Raw genomic sequence first — 16,375 nt, forward strand, 5'->3', positions numbered from 1 at the left:
GGACCTCCCTTGTGCTCAGTCCATCTCACACTTCAGTCTCCCTTTCCGGGCGAGCCCAGTGCCTTCTAAGGCTTCGTGTGGGTAGGTCAGGTCCACACAGGATAAAGTCAGTGGTGCCGTCTTCACAGCATGATCGTGGAGGTGGCTGTCCCATCATAGGCACAAGCTCTCAGCATTTTACAGGAATATGTACAAGAATGGAGCAAAGATATATTGCTGCCGACCTCACATACTAAGGAGGCAAGCCTTATAAGGGGCTTGGAACCCAAATAAATGCTTAATGTTCATTTTGGCTGCCATATTTGATCTGGGTGAATGACTCTAAAGGATGGGCTGGAGGTCCCTGGACGTCTCTGAGAAATTTCAGGATACACATGCGATCAAAACTTGCAGAGACATACAAAGACAAGACTTGCCTTCCTCACTCTCATTCTGAGTATTCACTGGGGTTTCCTAAAAGTTACATGACACATGGTGTTGCAATAGATTGAATCCAGAAGATGTGAGAATCCAGCTATTGTCTCTTAAGCCACACATTAAAGAGGTGTGCAAAAATGGAAAACAATGCCCTTGTCACTATTTTATTTTCTTTTGCAAACTTTTATTTGTCATTTTGAAAGCTAGAGTTATCTTTCGTAAAATTATTATATTCGCATTAACATGTAATAAGTGTGTTGTTATTTTTAGATGAGTGCATGAAAGTTTTTTAAGTGGTTTTCATTTCGACACAGCAGCAACCACCTGTAGACGTAACCACATAAACAACAGCTCTTTGAGGTCTTCATTCACTTAAAAAAAATATAAGGAAGTACTGGCAATAAAAAGTTTGAGAAACATTGAGCGAGAGGAAACGTACCCTCCGGTTGGAGCTATGCTTTTTTATTTCTATTTAAGTGTCCCACTGCCTCCTTCACTCAAAAGACTCGTCCCCACCCCCAAGACCTCGAATTTGGCCGTTGGTGGAGTATTTGGGGCACAGTACATTTCTGCCCATTTCAAGAGCCTTTAAATGCAATTTAACAATTGAAATGATTGTGATCAGTAGATAAGGTGCTGCTCATAAGGGATTAGCTCCTGGGATCTACATTTTTTCAGTTCCTCTGAAGAATCCATTGCCCAATTATAGCATTGCCCCCTTTGGAGAAAACAGATTTTTAGTGCTGCGTGTGTGACGTTGGTTTCCAAGGACACAGCTGTGCCTTGCCAGACTTGGAGGGGTCGGAGTGCTGGGGAGGATGCCTGCACCGCACTGTTGCAGGAAGGGAGACCCCAGAGTGCGCTCTGGTCTGACACTGGGACATGAATTGTCCGAGGAGACACGTGTTCTGACAAAGCAGGAGACTCTGTTGGGAAGGGGCACCTGGTGGAGAGCAGGCAGAGAAGGGCCCCAGGGGGCTGCCCTGCCTCGGGGCTCACAGTCTGGGGTCTCACGGCGATGCGCCTAGTGTCCAGGCTGTCTCTGGCCAGCCCTGACTCAGGGTCCTTCCTGAGGCGAGACGGATGGAGTGAAGCTGGGGTTCGGCCCGGATGGACTCCAGGATCCTGGGAGGCTGGCAGGACGCATGTGCTGCCATCGCCTCTCTTTGACCTTTCCCAAGAAATGGCAGCCAACTCCAGTGCTCTTGCCTGGAAAATTCCATGGGTGGAGGAGCCTCGTAGGCTACAGTCCACAGGGTCGCTAAGAGTCAGACACGACTGAGCAACCTCACTTTCTTTTCTTTCTTTAAATTCTTTCCGTTGGTGATCGCTTGTTAGTTGCGCGTTCCTTACTGGGATCTCCTGTTTAAGCTGACTCATGCACATGGTTGCCATCAGGCCTGGCCAGGGTGAGCGGTTTCAGACAGTGGTTCCCCTAACAGTACCAGAGCTGTGATTTGGGGCAGCTTGATCATATCGCGCATGGTATGGGCAAATGTGTAGATGGCTGACAACGGAACAGAACCCCAGGGACTCCTTCACTTGGAGAGGTACTCCCTGCTGTCCTCCGAAGAAAACTGCACAGCCTAAAAGTCGCAGGTCATGTTTTCTTCAGGGAGCCCACTGAGGACTGTGGGCCTCGGAGAGGCAGCCTCTCGGATAGCTCTGAAGGAACTGCTGCAAAGCGGTAAGGATGCAGCCAGGGCATTAAAAAGTTTGTGCTGGGGGTAGGGGTGGGGTGGCCAATGTGGTCAAACATCAAAAATGACTGCTAAGCTCAAAAGGGGAGCTCTCAAGGTAAGACTTTAGTGTTTAGATGCAAGAGTCTGGGTTCATTGAAATTATTCCTTAGATAAGCGTCTTCGCTACCTGGGGCCAGCATCCCGGGTTTTTCCACCTGAATCCCCTCGGGGCTGCCTGGGGGGCGGCTGCATGATGGCTGCAACATTGTTTGTCCACTGGAACGGCAGGCCACATTCTTCGGCCTGGGTTCAGTTTACTTTCACTATCTCCTTGCAGTTTGGTTAAACTGGGGGGAAGTAGGCTGTGTATTTGTCCCCTGTCCTCCACTTCCTCAAGCTGAAAGCCATCCTGGGTGACGATCGCAGCCCCCAGGTCGTCCCATTTGCCCCGAGGACAGTGGGCTGACCTTTAGAAAGAAGGGGGGAAAGTGTAGCTGGCCGGATGAGCCTGGGTTTACAGATTCCTCCAGAACGGGTCCTTACTTGTCAGGATCTGGTTTTTTTCATGGCATTAATATCAACCTCTCCTTTTATAACCCCACCTCCTCACTGGGGTCGCATGTTTACCCTCCCAGCCTCTTCCTCCCTGAATGATAAAGGAAGCAGGTGTCCAGCAGAGAGAGAGACTGTCTCCCCATCTCATGTCCCACTGGAGTGAGTGCGTGGGGATGTTTCTATTTCTGTAGGTGTGGAGAGGAACTCCAGCTTATGTAATAAACACTCAAGGAAAATCTTGCCGTGTTCCAGGGGCCCCACTCTCCTGTCTTCGGGGGAAGGGAGGGTCTCCAACTGTGTTTAAGTGTTGTCAGCCTTTTTTGGGAAAAGAGAAAGTGACCTTTTCCCCAAAACTCTTGAACAATCTGGGAGCGGAGGCCTGAGAGGAAGCAATGTGGTCTGCTGACCTCAGGGAGCTTGGGTGGACTTCAGGGCAGAAAGAGCGATGGTGTTGGCTGTTCATGCCACTGAAAGAGCAGCCTTTCCCTCCTGCCTGCTGCATGTCCCACTGTGGGAACACAGAGGTCACCCTTCTCCTGCCTGCAAAGGCCAGAGTGGAGAAGACGACGCTTGGCCTTGAATGACAAAAAGAATTTTCACAAACAAGAGAGGAAGTGAAGTGAAAGTCGCTTAGTTGTGTCCAACTCTGTGCGACCCCATGGACTCTGTGTAGTCCATGGGGTTCTCCAGACCAGAATACTGGAGAGGGTAGGCTTGCCCTTCTCAAGGGCATCTTCCCAACCCAGGGATTGAACCTAGGTCTCCCTCATTGCGGGCGGATTCTTTACCAGTTGAGCCACCAGGGAAGCCCAACAAAAGAGGAGGATTTGCCCAAGAAAGAAAGGGCTTTCCAGATAGGGAATAACTTGGGGAAATTATGGAGGGCCTGGACCGGTCAGGAACAGCAGGGAGAGAGACCGTGTAGACCTGGGACCCAGGGGAGACAGTAGGGGTGGCTGGAGCAGGAAATAAGCCTAAAGCAGAGTCTGGGGCAGGTCATCAAGAGCCGTGGGTGCCAGGCTCAACCTCTGGACTCTAGACCATGGACAACGAGAGGCCATTCATTCATTTGTGGATTTATTCATCCAACAAATATTTACTGAGAACTTAATAGGCCAGAGGTCAGGGTATCACTATGAACAAAAGATGCAACCTCCCCACTGTCATGGGGATATAACAGACAAGGATACAATAGGTAGGTCAGGGTGACCAGGACCAAGGGTCCAAGCAGAGGATGGATGGGGTAAGGGAAATGGGGGTGCTATTGTGGCTCTAAGGCTCTCTCAGGAGGGCATTTGAAGCCAAGACCCCAAAGAAGTGAGAGTGCAAATCCTGCATCCCCTTGGGGAAAGCACTTCAGCACCTGAGGATGTTCAGGGGTCCCAGGAACTTGAGGAGAGAAAGCAAGATAGTTTGGCGTGGGATGAGGATGCCGCCCTTTTCTCAGTGAAACGGTGAGCAAGGTCATCAGCTGTGAATAAGGAGGCTGTGGGAGGCGCAGGCCCAGCCCTGGAGGCCGGGGAGAGATGCGGGAGTGGCTGTTGGTGGAGCGGGGAGGTGGGTGCAGGGGGAGTGTGTTCTAGAAGCCAGGCAGCACAGGCCCCTCCTGTGGCTGGAGACTCTGGAGACCAGTCAGCAAGGATGAGTGGTTTTGCCAACCCAGCTTCAGCCTCTGGGTACAGGAGGAAGTTTGTAAGAACACGGGATTTCACCAGGGTTAGGATTACGCTGGGTTCCCACAGGGGTGGAGGGGAGGAGGGAGGGGTTGCAGGCAATGGGCAGGTGTAAGGATTTGATTGTGGCTCGTGGGATCTATGGAGAAGGGAATAGCAACCCACTCCAGTAATCTTGCCTGGAGAATTCCATGCACAGAGGAGCCTGGCGGGCTACAGTCTGTAGGGTCGCAAAGAGTCAGGCATGGGATCTAAGCTGGATCAAATGGGAAGGGTTTGCATTAAGGTGGGGTGAAGGAGCGGCTACTGAAATAGTTCAAGGGAGCATGGAAACGGATTCGAGACTGTGTGGAATCCGGTGACTGATAAGAGCTGGAGGAGGGAGGTGGGGGTGGGGTGGGCAGGGGAGGAGTCAAGTGTGGTTCCAGGGACCTCCCTGGTGGTCCAGAGGTTAAGACTCTGTGCTTCCCCTGCCGGGGGCGCGGGTGCCATCCCTGGCCAGAGAACTAAGATCTTGCACGTCTCGCAGTGTGGCCAAAAGGGGAAAAAAAGGTGATTTCTAGTTTGAGTGACTGGATGACACCATTAATTAGGACCTGTTCTATGGGAGTTTGGGCTGGGAAGGTAAGAAATTATGGTTTTTTATTAGAACATACTGATTTTAAAGGGAAGACCCGGGCAGTTTGACTATCTGTTGTATTTGGAAATAGGGATCCGAGTTACCCAAGGGTTGAACCAAACTCTCCGGAAGGCTTCAACACCCTTCCCTGCTGCAGCAAGTGGGCACAGCTCACCTGGTCCTCGAGGAGCATGCTGGTCTGACCCCTGACCCAGGGGCCTCCGGGAAACAGAGGTGCAGTGGGGTTGGTTTTGGTGGGGCTCTTGGAGAGTTACAGTAACAAAAATCATATCCGAATGGGGTTCAAATCCCAGCTGGACCCTTTGTGAGCCGACTTTGGACAAGCTGTCTGTTCTCTCTGAATCTGAGTTCCTCGCCTGTGCGCTAAGGGCACCGCTCAGAGACGTGGACGTTAAATAAAACATTTACAGAATTACTGGCACACGACAAAGCTTCACTTCATGGTGCGTTCTGTGTTTTCTCTTCCTCTACCCCATGGCTTAAACCTGAGGGAACCAGGTATGTTGTGGAAGGGATCTTTTAAAAGTGTTTAAAAGTGAAGTTTGCTGCAAGCGGTCAGCAATACGAATTCAATACGTTTTTGAGTACCTCTGACATGTATGCTGAAGAACTGATGCTTTTGAACTGTGGTGTTGGAGAAGACTCTCGAGAGTCCCTTGGATTCAAGGCGATCCAACCAGTCCATCCTAAAGGAGATCAGTCCTGAGTATTCATTGGAAGGACTGATGTTGAAGCTGAAACTCCAATACTTTGGCCACCTAATTCGAAGAGCTGACTCATTGGAAAAGACCCTGATGCTGGGAAAGATTGAAGGCAGGAGGAGAAGGGGACGACAGAGGATGAGATGGCTTGATGGCATCACCAACTCCATAGACATGAGTTTGGGTAAACTCCAGGAGTTGTCAATGGATAGGGAGGCTTGGCATGCTGCAGTCCATGGAGTCGCAAAGAGTCAGACATGACTGAGTGACTGAACTGACATGTATGCACAATTCCAGGTCCCAGTTTGAGCACCCCAAACATTCAAATGATAAAGTCATAGGGTCTTTCTACTTGGCAAGACACACCACCACTAGACTTGGGCCCCAAGGAAGCAGCCGCAGATTTCCTTACTGTGAAATTAAGGCTCTTTCTGCCAAATGTTAACGTCATTTAAATGAAGATTCCCTGCAACACAGATCTTTTTAAAAATTATATGCATCTGCTTGTTAGCCCCTTTAAAATGGAAAGTGCTCTTCCAGACTAAAGAACGGATTGTATCCACACTCATCCTGGTGGCAGCGGCAGGAGAAGCTGACATCAGCATCTTCTCCTGGTCCACATGCAATCCTGCATCCTTACCTGTCAGAGGTGGCAAGCTGGGAGCTCCAGGCTGGATCAGACCAACGGCACGTGTGGTCCAACTGGCACAGAGCTCTACAGATTGGAGTTAAAATCCAGCAATTTAAATGCAGGCAGTACAACAAGGAAATTCACATTCTCTGTTTCGCAAGAGTCTAGAGATGTGAGGAGTGGCCGGCGCTTGGAAAGTATATGTTAGCTTCAGAGCCCGGCAGGCCAGCCCCCTCACTCTCACAGGCCACACCCCAGCCTAAGGTGGTGCCAAAAAGTGAGGAAGAGACGCAGGTGCCCTCTGCCTTCCCAGCACCCTCCCTTCTCTTCCTACCAACTTCAAAGGACCGTGGCACAGGGCAAGAGGGAAGAGAGCTTCAAAGCAGACCTCAAACCCTTCAGTGATGCTTTCCACGCCTTAGATGACTGGTTCTTAGAACTCAAGGAGCAGCAGAAGCCTGTTCTTTGAAAGGGATCAGAGCCTCCAGATCACAAAGCATCTGTTTAACTCTGTGACTCAGTGACATCGGTATTTTGCCGAACTGTCTTGCACTATGGCTGCTCCAATGAGAACCTTTATTTGTGTCCTAAATGGAATTAAGCTCAAGTCTCTTGACCCAAATAAATTGAAGGCTAGAGTACTTAGAGGACCCAGGAAAGAAACTTCCATTGTTTATCTTTTGCAGTAAAGGGCCTGCAGATATTTTAAATGGTGCTAGAATCATGGAGACGGGAAAAAAGTGTTCCATTCAAAAGACAAAGTTTCCCCTATGTGCACTGGAGATGCAGACAGAGAACAGACTTATGGACAGGGTTGGGGAGAGGAAGGAGAGGGCGAGATGAATGGAGAGAGCAGCATGGAAGCATACACACTATCATATATGAAACACACAGACAACGGAAATTGGCTGTATGACTCAGGGGACTCAACCTGGGGCTCTGTAAGAACCTAGAGGGGTAGGAAAGGGTGGGAGGCAGGAGAGAGGTTCAAGAGGGAGGGGACATATGTACACCTATGGCTAATTCGTGTTGGCGTATGGCAGAAATCAAACCAATATTGTAAAGTAATTATCCTTCAATTAAAAATAAATAAATCAAAAAAGAAAGAAAGAGGTTTCATACACTGCAAATCAGTGAGCCTAACAGACTGCAGACACACTTCTAGGGTGGATTTTAAGGGGAAAGGGCGTTTCTGTGCCACAGAAGAAAAATGATTGATCACCATGGCCTGGCTTGAGTTAGCCAAGAACAAATCACGTCAGCCTTGCCCTCCCTTCCTTATTCCACTGGTTTATTAGGTCAGCCAAGGAAGGAAACACGCAAGACAGGAGAGCTTCATTGTTCCAAGACAATTGGTATAGGAAAGGGCCACTTAAATTAACCCACTTATAAAGGAAAGCAAAATTCTACATTAAATAATGAAAAGGGGGGTTTTATTGGGGCTTTACTTGGCAAAATAAGCTTAAAATTATGAAAATAAGGTTTTTTTTCTTCTCTTTGAAACACTGTTGACAATTATTTTCTGAGCATCGGTTATGCGATGGCAATGAAGTCACATTGGTGAACAAATTAGACAAAAATCCCTGCCTTCATTGTGGCTGAGAGTCTAAGGGAAGACAGGGGGAAAAGAATTAAATACAAAAGTAAACAAAATACTTACTGTAAGTGATAATGATGAGTTGTTATGATGAACAACAGCAACAAGAGGCGTGAGGGTGGGGGCAGCCTCAGGCAGGAACTGGAGAAGGCTCTCTGTGAATGTGGTGTGTGAGCTGAGATTTGAGGAGGAGGAGAAGTGACGCAGTCACACTCTGCAGGAAAGAGTGGTCAAGACGGATCTGCAGGAAAGGGTGGTCAAGACGGCACAGACCCTCAGAAGGGCTGGACCGCCCTCAGCGTGGCCAGGGAGTGAACAAGGAGGATGCGGTGTCAAAATGAACACGGCGACACATTGGATGCCGTGGGGCTTGGAGGGCCACCGGCAAGAGCGTGGATTTCATTATCCGTGTGATATGAGAAGCCATTGGACGGACTGAAGTTGAGGAACAGCAAGATCCATTATATGTTCAAAAGATGACCGTGGCTGCTCTGTGGAAATGGGATGGCCATGAAGGCAACAGTGGGGGCAGGAACATGAATTAGGAAGCTGTCCCAAGGGCCCAGGCAAGGGATGTGGCCCCTAGGCTCAGTGGCAGCGGGGAGATGGAGTGAGTTGACCGAGCGTATTTTGAAGACAAATCCAACAACACTTTCTCTTTCGTTAGATGTGGGAATGGGCAGATGCAGAGGCACTAAGAAAGACTGTCAAGATTTTGACTTGAAAAGTGGCTAAAGTTGGTGTCATTTGCTGGGTGGGGCAGGGAAGACTCGAGGAAAAGATTTGCAATTCAGAGGTGTGTTTTTGTAGCCTAAATGTCCATAAACAGATGAACGGATAAAGAAGAGGTGGTACATTTATACAATGGAATATTACTTGGTCTCAAAAAAGATGAAATAATGCTATTCACAGCAACGTGGATGGACCTTGAGATTAGCATCCATAGTGAAGTCAGACAGAGAAAGGTAATATGATACCACGTATATGTGGAATCTAAACTATGACACAAATGAACTTACCTACAAAACAGAAATAGGCTCACAGACATAGGGAGCAGACCTGTGTTTGCCAAGGATGGGGAGGGAGGGATGGAGCGGGAGTTTGGGATTAGCAGATGCAGACTGTTACATGTAGAGTGAATAAGCAAGGTCGTCCTGTATAGCACATCAGGAGAAATTCAGTTCCCATAAAGGAAAAGGATACGGAAAAGAATGTACGCGTGTATAACTGAATCCCTTTGCTGTACTTTAGAAACGGACACAACGCTGTAACCATACTTCAATAGAGTACATTTTTTAAAATGAAGTGTGCTTTTGGACACCTAAGTTCGCAAGGCTACTGAATACGCAAGTGGAGCTGCCAAGTAGACAGGAGGATACGCATCTGAAGGCCAAGTCCACATTTATGAGTTCGACAGTAAAGCCAGGGGACTGGGTGGGATCACTTAGGACGTGGAAAACATGGACGGGGAGAGGGCCAGGACAAAGCTGGGGGCTCCCCGACGCCTGGAGGCAGGACCTTGGAGAAGAGTTTTGCCACCGGCTCATTAGAATAGCCTGGGGGGCTGCATTCCATGGGGTCTTGAAGAGTCGGACGCGACTGAGGGGCTTCACTTTCACTTTTCACTTTCATGCATTGGAGAAGGAAATGGCAACCCACTCCAGTGTTCTTGCCTGGAGAATCCCAGGGACGGGGGAGCCTGGTGGGCTGTAGTCCATGGGGTTGCACAGAGTCGGACATGACTGAAGCGACTTAGCTGAGCAGCAGCAGCAGCAGCATTAGAATAGCAACACCCACCACCACGAAAATGATTAACTATCGAAGAATTTTCTTCTGACGTATTTTTTCTGATAAACCTATAATATCATACAATATGAAATTCTTCAAATAAGATTTGACATTTATAGCACAGTCATAATCTGTATCACTTTGGACTTCCCTGGTGGTCCAGTGATTAAGAATCTGCCTGCCAATGGAGAGGACACAGTTTCAACCCCTGGGCCGGGAAGATCCCACCCTCTAGGGGCAACCACACCTGTGCGCCTCAACTACTGAGCCTGAACTCTGGAGTCTGCGAGCTGCAACGGCTGAAGCTGGGCACCTGGAGCCCATTCTCCACAGCGAAGAGAAGCCCCTTCCTGCCACAACACACAGCCGCAAAGGCGCAGTGCAGCCAAAAATAAATAAACTTTAAAAAATAAACAGTATAACGTCAGCAAAAGTATTTGAGGAGTTTGTTGATTTTTTCCCCGGCTGCCTCTTACCCTTTTGACGGTAGTATCTTCTCACTCAAAGCGTCTTTATGGGCCCCATCCTGATCTAACACTGCTATTTCCTCATTTGTCAATGACTTTGCCAATGACGAGGGCAGTTTCCCAAAATGGCTTTCCTGATCTTGAAATCTTGTTTCTTTTGCAAGACGGACGTTTCGCGTTGCCGTCCAGGCTGATGTTATTTCCCCTGTATGTGCATTGTGTTTTTGTAGCCTGACTACTCTAGAGAGGGTACTGGACAAAGATTGCAACCCAGCAGATGGGCACAGGAGCTTGGTTTTTCAGGAAGGGATGTGCGTGGGTGAGGTCAGTTTTCAGTGATTAATCTTGTGGCACGATGCCATTGTCTACAGCACACTCTACCAGCTCTTCACCAAATCCATTCTCCCTGTCTTTAAGCTCTTACTTGAACAGCATCTTCCTGCTGCCTGCTTGGCTGGACGTGGCTTTGTAGAGTGAGCGGCAGTGATAGCTGTTTTCAGGCCTGACCCACACAAACTTCCCACGTGTGCTTGTCTATGCGTTGTGCTCCTCCGGCCTGAATGCCAATGACAGTGAAGCCCTGGAGAACGGTACCCGGGTCCCCAGGGCTGCCCAGACGAGAGTCCCAACCTGAGTGCCCTGCATGGCTACCTAAGCTACAGATGGAATTCCATTGCCTTCAGCTATTGAATGTTTGGGTCTGTTTATTACCGTGACTTCATTTATCCCAGATAACACACTGCTCCACTTCCCTTCGGGATGGGATACAGCATACCCAGTAATGAGGAGCCCTTTACAGGTTTCAGTGAGACGCTTAGGAGGTGTCATATGACCTCCTACACATCTGCTGAGAAGGGCATTTCCTAGCCCAGGACACAGAAGTCGTGACTGACTTAACCAAGCCCAACAGCTAATGAATCACTGTCCAGCCACACACGCTGCTTTGGGCTGGACTCTCAGCTCTGCCCCTTCCAACGTTTGCAGTGACTCAGCTGAGTATAGAGAAGACGTGCTTCTCAAACACGCAGGGTCCACAGTGTTGGAGGAGCTTCATACAGATCCTGAAATTGGATTTCCATCATACTGGTGTGCTATAGAGAAAGTGATTGACAAAGACTCTGACGTAATGGGCAATGGTGGGCCTTCCCTACAGGCTTCAGGGAAAGTGGGCTGTAGAGAACAGTGAGATTCACTGGGGTTAAATACAAGGTCCTGAACTTAGTCTAAGATACTCTAGAACAAGATGGAGAAACACGGCTTAAGATAGAACGTTTAAAAAATAATTTGGATGTTTAGGCTGCATTACAGAAGATATTATGTCTAGAATGAAGACCCCAGAGGGAGTCCCCTTCCTGGAGTTTGTAGTCAAGGGCCAGCCTGGACATGACGTTTGTTCAGGGTGAAGTGACCAGGGTATAGATTTTCGTTTTAGAAAAATAATTTTCTGTTCGTTAGCTTGTTTTTTCTTTTTTCTTTTTTTTGGCTGTGTGACATGTGGTATCTTAGTTCCCTAACCAGGGTTTGAACCCATACCCCCTGCCTTAGAAGCAAGGTATCTTAACCACTAGGCTTCCCAGGTGGCTCGGTGGTAAAGAATCTGCCTGCAATGTAGAAGCCACAGGAGACATGGGTTTGATTCCTGAGCTGGAAACATCCCCTGGAGGAGGGCATGGCGACCCACTCCAGTGTTCTTGCCTGGAGAATCCCATGGACAGAGGGGCCTGGTGGGCTACAGTCCATAGGGTGGCAGAGAATCGGACTCGACTGAGCTCACACTTAGCCATGGACCAGGGAAGCTCCTGCTGGGTAAGTTAATCTAATTGTCAGTTGAGCTGTCATAATAGGAAGTGAGCTCCCTGTCTTTGGAATGTTTAAATAACTTAGCCAGATGAAATTATTGGTGTTCAGTCATTTTTTACCTATAAAGACAGCAATTTCATATGGCTTAACCTAACCCTTGGTGGAGATGATGGAGGGTGAGTCAAACAATTGAACAAGTGACAGAAATGCTACTGATTGGCTTAAGAAAGGAAGAGAGGGGTGACCATGGAATAGTAGGGTTCAAGTAACTTAAAAATCCAAGGTACCTAAGGAGACAAAAGAAACAGAAAATTATGACACTGATGAAAGAAGTCAAAGATGACATAAACAGATGGAGAGATATTCCATGTTCCTGGGTAGGAAGAATCAATATTGTGAAAATGCGTATACTACCAAATACAATCTACAGATTCAATGCAATCCCTATCAAATTACCAATGGCATTTTTCACAGAACTAGAACAAAAAATTTCACAATTCATGTGGAAACACAAAAGACCCCGAATAGCCAAAGCAGTCTTGAGAAAGAAGAATGGAGCTTGAGGAATCAACCTTCCTGACTTCAGACTATCCTACAAAACTACAGTCATCGAGACAGTATGGAACTGGCACAAAAACAGAAATATAGACCAATGGAACAAGATAGAAAACCCAGAGATAAACCCGTGCACCTATGGGTACCTTAGTTTTGACAAAGGAGGCAAGACTATACAATGAGGCAAAGACAGCCCCTTCAATAAGTGGTGCTGGGAAAACTGGACAGTTACATGTGAAAGAATGAAATTAGAACACTGCCTAACGCCATACACAAAGATAAACTTGGAATGGATTAAAGACCTAAATGTAAGACCAGAAACTATAAAACTCTTAGAGGAAAACATAGGCAGGGCACTCTATGACATAAATCACAGCAAGATCTTCTCTGACCCGCCTCCTAGAGTAATGCAAATAAAAACAAAAATAAACAAGTGGGACCTAGTTAAGCTTAAAAGCTTTTACACAGCAAAGAAAACTATGAACAAGGTGAAAAGACAACCCTCAAAATAGGAGAAAATAATAACAAAGGAAGCAACTGACAAAAAATTAATTTCCAATATATACAAGCAGCTCATGCAACTAAATACCAGAAAAGCAAAGAACCCAATCAAAAAGTGGGAAGGGAACCCGAAGAGACATTTCTGCAAAGACACACAGGCAGCTAACAAGCACGTGGGAAGATGCTCCACATCGCTCATTATTAGAGAAATGCAAATCAAAACTACAACGAGATACCGCCTCACACCAGTCAGAATGCGCGTCATCGAAAAGTCTACAAACAGTAAATGCTGGAGAGGGTGTGGAGGAAAGGGGACGCTCCTTTCAAAGGGAACAGTGCTGGAGGGAACGTGAATTGATCTCGCCACTGTGGGAGACAGCATGGAGATTCCTCAAAAAACTGAAGATGAAACCACCAAAGGACCCAGCAATCCCACTCCTAGGCGTAAGCCCTGAGGAAACCAGAATTGAAAAGGTGAAAAAGACACACGTGCCGCAGTGTTCCTCGCAGCACTGTTTACAACAGCTACAACACGGAAGCAACGTAGATGTGCGTCGACAGGTGGCAGGCTAAAGAAGCTGTGGCATATATATACGATGGAATATTACTCAGCCATGAAAAGCAACGCTTTTGAGTCAGTTCTAATGAGGTGGATGAACCTAGAGCCTGTTATACAGAATGAAGTAAGTTAGAAAGAGAAAGATAAATATCATATACTGAGGCATACATATATGGAATCTAGAAAGATGGCACTGATGGATTTATTTTCTGGGCAGCAGTGGAGAAGCAGACATAGAGAACAGACCTATGGACACAGGGGGAGGGCAGGAGAGGGTGAGATGTCTGGAGAGAGTAACAGGGATGCTTCCATTACCATATGTAAATAGACAGCCAACCGGAATTCGCTGTATGACTCAGGGAACCCAAACAGAGGCTCTGTGACCATCTAGAAGGTGGGGTGGGAGGGAGACGGGAGGGAGGCTCAAAAGGGAGGGGACATGGGTGTACCTGTGGCTGATTCTTATTGATGAAAACCACAAAACTCTGTAAAGCAATTATCCTTCAGTTAAAAAAATTAAAAAAAAAATGTTTGGGGGGAAAAGTAAGCTAGAAAAAGAAAAAGTTTTTCTTTATAAGAAAATAACATAGAATAAAAAAAAAAAGTCCAAGGAAATTCTAGCATCAAGTACGGCTCAGCCCAGGCATCTCCCTCACCGTGTCCACCTCTTGTCTGTGCCCGCCCCTTGTTGACCTTGTTTCCAAACACGCCGGCCCCTGGCGTGGACAGCTGGGCCCCAGCAGCTCCAGGCTTGGGCTGAACCAGCCTGACAACTCTCAGCCACAATTCCTGCACCAACTCTCACTGAACAGACCTGGGCCATCCCTGAATCCATCACTGAGGCTGAGGGGTGGGATGGGAAGAGGAATGAGCAGCTGGCCTGGCCTTCACTGCAAGTTGATCCTGGAGTCCAGACAGGGTGGGATGAGAAGAGTGGGACTTGCCACACAGCCTGAGCCAAGGAAGGGCAGCTTCACAGGACAAACATTGACAAAGCGTGAGGAGCTATAGGTCGAGCTGAGTGATGGAAAGGACCAGCCCCATGAAGGTCCAGGGGAGGTGTGTTCCAGGCAAAGAGACCAGCTGGAGCTGGTTGGAGGGATGAGCAGGTGGGTGTGAAGGACAGAAAGAAGGCCAGTGTATCCATGATCTCTGGCTAAGACAGAGCATCAGAATTTAATGGCTGAAGGGGATAACCATTTCCTCCTCACTGTCTGTGAAATGTCCAGTCCCAGCAGGCAGCTCCGAGTGGTCCCTGCTGACCATAGTCCTGTGGAGGCTGGGATCTCCTGGGGGGCTCACTCACATGGCTGGGGGCCCCCTGGATGACAGCCCAGAGCAACGTTCTCCTGCACGTGGCCTCCCCATGTGGCTTTTGTTTTTTCACAGCTTGGTGGCTGGACTCCAAGAGAGGAGGCAGAAGTTGCCAAATGTCTTAAATCTTCAGTTCGAGAAGTAAGTCCTGGAACATCCCTCCCACCACATTCCACTGACCCAAGTCATCGTGGGGCCAGTATATCCGGGGGGTGTGACATTGGAGTCCAGAGACCAAAGGAGCCAAAGGAACTGGTGGCAGACGTCTCGGGAGGCTTCCTACCCCAGCCAGCCTGTCTGGTCACAGTGAGGCGCAGAGCATGTGGCGGGGTTGGAAAGGCAGAGAGAGGCTAGACAGGGGTCAGCAAACTGTGACCCACAAGCCAGATCCAACCCATAGCCTGTTTTGTAGATGAGGTTTTCTTGGAACGAGCCACATTTATATTCCTGCAGCTGCGATCGTGGTCCAACAGCAGAGCTGAGAACCCGTAAACAGACCATGTGGTTCACAAAGCCCCAAACAGGTACTACCCCCCCCGCCCCTTACAGGAAAGTTTACTGATTGACCCCTGGGTAAGTCAGGGGGTGTCTTATACATCATGATGAGAGATTTGGATTTTCTTCTAAGTCATGGGAAGCCACTGGGGGATTTTAAACCAGCGATTCAGATGACCTGGCCTCCATTTTTAAAAGACCTGTTCTGGGAATGGATCGCAGGAGGATACACGTGAACGTGGAGAGCCAGTTGCAGGCTATGGGGTCATCCAGACGAGAGAGGACAGAGTGAAAAACCGAGAGGAGGTGGATCTGGCACACGTGCGGGGAAGAGGAGGCTCACAGGACTGGCTGAGCCGTTGGCTTCAGAGATGAGGGGAAAGAGGATTCAAACATGACTTTCAAGTTTGGGCTTAAACAGCTGGGCCAGTGGTCCCATTAACGACAAAGAGAAAAGGCCCCAGGAGGAACAGGTCGGGTGAAAAAGAGCTGTTAAGAGCTCTGTTTTGCACATACTAAGTTTGCAATGTTTGTGATACATCTAAGAGGCAAAGTCTTGTAGCAGTTAAACGCTTGAGCCTGCAGCTCGGAGTCTAAGTTTAAGAATAACTGGAAAATAGATACTGTTAAAAGCCAGAAGCTGGGGAGAAATATGTCCTGGGAGGTGGTAAGGAGAGACCCCTAGGCTGGGCGAGACCAGAGGCCTTGAGGCAGGGAAATCAATGGAGCGATTAAGACAGAGTATCTGGGAAGGTGGGTGGGAGCTGGGAGGTGACGGGAAGGGGAGGTCCACTGGCCTAAATGCCCCTGGTTGGTGGAGAGACAGGTAGACAGAGAGAGGACCACCAAATCTGGTGATGCAAAGTCTGTCTGAAACCGGGACCAGAGCAGTTTCAGTAAGTAGGTTGTGGGCACCGGCTGGACAGGATTGACGGAAACGTGGATGTGGGCTGGTGGAGCAGCAAATACACAGAAGCTGCTTTTGACAAGTTTTGCTGAC

Source organism: Bubalus bubalis, chromosome 1 (genome assembly GCF_019923935.1).
Source record: "Bubalus bubalis isolate 160015118507 breed Murrah chromosome 1, NDDB_SH_1, whole genome shotgun sequence".
NCBI lineage: Eukaryota > Metazoa > Chordata > Mammalia > Artiodactyla > Bovidae > Bubalus > Bubalus bubalis.